Source organism: Chrysochloris asiatica, unplaced genomic scaffold (assembly GCF_000296735.1).
Source record: "Chrysochloris asiatica unplaced genomic scaffold, ChrAsi1.0 scaffold00025, whole genome shotgun sequence".
NCBI classification, from domain to species: Eukaryota; Metazoa; Chordata; class Mammalia; order Afrosoricida; family Chrysochloridae; genus Chrysochloris; species Chrysochloris asiatica.
Window position 1 is genome coordinate 4733517 of NW_006408543.1, and position 3589 is coordinate 4737105.

The 3589-nt window shown below is 43.8% G+C and overlaps 1 pseudogene; it reads left to right on the forward strand.

The window, feature by feature from the left end:
- The first annotated feature begins 984 nt into the window (after positions 1-984).
- On the forward strand, positions 985-1272 carry LOC102813991 (annotated as a pseudogene).
- The last annotated feature ends 2317 nt before the right edge of the window (positions 1273-3589 follow it).

A 3589-nucleotide genomic window follows, 5' to 3' on the forward strand; every position in this document is an offset into this window, starting at 1 on the left:
CAGTACCCTCACAGGAATGTGAAAGTTGGACAATGAATAGAAAGACCAGAGAAGAATCAATGCATTTGAGTTATGGTGTTGGAGAAGAATATTGAATGTGTCACAGACTACCAGAAGAGAAAACAAAAATCTATGTTGGAAAAAGTACAGCCAAAGAGCTGCTTAGAAACCAGGATGGGCAGACTTCGTTTCTCATATTTCAGACATGTTATCAGGATTGATTGGTCCCTGGAGAAGGACATCAGGCTTGGTAAAGTGGAGGGTCACCACCAAAGAAAAAGGTCTCCAACGAGATGGGTTGGCACAGTAGCAGTGGTAGCAACAACGGGCTCACACATCACAAGAATTGTAAGAATGCCATAGGGCCGGGAAGCATTTCCTTCTGTTGCACATAGGTCGCTGTGAGTCAGAGCTGACTGGACAACACCTAACAACATGAAACCTGCGCTCATGTCCAATTGCTGTTGAGAAAATATTGACCATCCCCTCCCAGTGAGTTCACACTGGGGAGCAAGGTAGAAAGGAACCCAGAAAATAACTGAAAGAAGTCTTAAAACCAGAAGAGAAACAAAGAGTTTCCTTGTGGGGCCTTAGTGAGTCAGTGGGAGCATCCTCACCCCCCATGGGTCAGTTCCCAGCTAGTTCAGTCTCTTGTATCCTTGCGGGGCCCTCTTCCCACACCTGCCACACTCGCCCAGAAAAACTTCTGTCCTGGTCACAGGTTTGTGTGTCCCCAGGATGGTGAACAGATTTCGGCAAAGCTTACACACAGGTTAGGAAGCAAATCAGCCAATGAAAACCCTTAGGTTCATAATGGTCTGATCACAGTGATGACTATTAACAGTAATAAGAGTATTATAGCTCTCCCTCCTCCACCACTGGCGCCTCCTTCTTCTGACGCTCTTGGTGCCGCCTGTGTGCTCTTTCGTGCAGACCTGGTACCTCTTTTGTGAAACGGCAGCTGAGGAGACTCCTGCGCTCTCCATGGCCGATGAGAAACCCAAGGAAGGAGTCAAGACTGAGAACATCGGTCATATTAATTTGAAGGTGGCGGGGCAGGATGGTTCTGTGGTGTAGTTTAAGATTAAGAGGCATACACCACTTAGTAAACTAATGAAAGCCTAGTGTGAACGACAGGGTTTGTCCATGAGGCAGATCAGATTCCGATTTGACAGGCAGCCAATCAATGAAACAGATACACTTGCACAGTTGGAAATGGAGGATGAAGATACAAATGATGTGTTCCAGCAGCAGACAGGAGGTGTCTTCTAAAAGGAGCCTGCTACTTTACTCCAGAACTCTGTTCCTACCGACCAAGAATCCATTCTCAATTAGAAAACCACAATTTGGTTCCAGCACATCCTGACTACTGCAGTATAGTTCTCTCTATTCTTTCATTTCCCTGTCCCCATTCCTTTATTGTTCATAAAGTAACGGGTACATGTGCACAAGCATATTGCATATTGTGTTCCGTTTGTTTTTGGGTTGCTTTCTTCTTCTTCTTGTTCTTTACTAAAATGGCCAATAATATATTTTGACCGACATGAAGTGGAGATGAGATGGGGAAAAATACTGGTTCTGTGAAAATCTCCCTTTTCTCTATTAGTGGCATGCTCATTCAGCTCTGATCTTTATATTCCAGTAAGTTATTTTGCTCTCACTGTTTAACAAAAAACAACAACATAAAAACTCCTTGCATACCTTGTTCAATTGGAGAATTTTAATGTTTTTCATTTATCATTGTAAAACCAAGGACAATTTTATAATTTTTTTGTACGTAGCTATTACATGCAGGGCAATCTGTCTTTAAGTAGGGGTCAATTACTCTAAAAGAAATGAATCCTAGATAGTTTTCCCTTAAAGTCAAGCATCTTGTTGTTTAAATAAACTTCTTGTTTAAAATGAAAAAAAAGAAAAAAGAGTAATATACTTGTGTCCATGTTCTTCAGATGCTTAAGTCCCCCTGTGAATGACACCTACGTTCCCACCTCAGGTACAGGGAAGCAGGGGGGCAGGGAAGAGGGGGGCATATGGGGGGGAGGGAATCTGAGCTCATAGCAAACAGATTTATTTTTCTCATATAGCAAAAAATTCCTTATCTGACGATGCTGGCATTTCCAGGGTGAACTTGGCTGCTTAGCAAGGCTTTTGAGGACCCAGGCTGGCCTCCTCCTGATGCTGTGCCCATACACTGTCTGGAGGAGATGGTCTACTCTTCCAATCATCATCACCTTCTCCTACACTGAAGGATGCCTACCGCCCTTTTGCTTATTTCTTATGTGAGGCCCCAAATGTTCCTTTGCATTTGTTTCTCTCTCCTTGAAAGCTTTTTTGTGCCTGCTGCCTGGCCAGTTTCTGTTAAGTCCAGCTCCACTTTCCCTACATAATGTGTGCATCTGTTCTTCATTTTGTGAATCTGGGGAGCAGTTAAATGATGCACTTAGCATTGTGGTACTTGGTTATTTGCCATGTTGGTTAATTGTTCGGCTTGTCAATGAATCATAAAAGCTTATCATATTAAAACAAAAACATGGCTTTACTGAAAGAGTCTAGCAAGCTACATCAAGGCCTCACACCTCTAGGGACATTTCTGTGTTTCTTTGCAAATCAATGATTCTAAATCATATAGCATGTCACTGAATAGAACCTGTGCAATGCTTATAACTTCCCAGAGCTAAGTATTGCCAGCCTCACTTCTAAGGGTGTGTCTCAGAAATGTTAAATGGTGCACCCATAGTCCCAAAATGGGTGAATGGTTTGGTTGGGCAGATGGTTGGGTGGTGGGTCCTAATGTGAAGGGTGCTGAGAATTACAAAGAGGTACAGACTAGTTCCTTTCACTTACCACCCTGGTCTTTTTCTTGATTTCAGGGTAACTTTCTTCCCTCCCTCCATTCATTTCTCCCATCTCTCCTGCCTTCTTGTCTTCCTCCTTTTCTTCCCACCCTTGCTCCCTCTTCCCTTCTTTCTCTCTTTCTCTCTTTCCTGGTATCTCCTCCCTCCTTACCCATCTTTCTTCCTTCCTTCTTTTCCTACTTCTTCCCTTTCTATCTTTGTCACAGGCACTAATTTAGTCCTCACACACATCATTCCATCCATTCTTCCAATAGCATGCCAGCGTAGTATTTGCTCTTCCACTTTACAAGTCAAGAACCACATGTCTGAGACCCCAGGTATATAGCAAAGCATGGTTTTAGCCCCAAGGCTGTCCACACACAGTGCTTGTTCCACTTCCTCTGTGCCATTTTTCTAGAGAAAGTATGAATCCATCCATCCATTCATCCATCCATCTTTTCAAGAGCTTACTTCTACATGTTTCTGAATTAGACCTTGGGGATAGAGTGGTGATTTTGCTGAGTTTCCTTTTGTTCTTGTAGATCTTAGCACTCTTCAGGGGCAGACATACATAGGCACAGACCATCTAGTGCAGGAAAGTGAGGGCCGTGATGTGACCATGGCCACTGAGCACCAGGGAGCCAGAAGGGCCGGCGCTGAGTCTCTGAGAGTCCAGGATAATTTCATGGGAGTAGCCCCTTCCCAGAGTATGGTGGTCAACAGTTTTTCCCACTAGCACCTTTGACCACATTTGA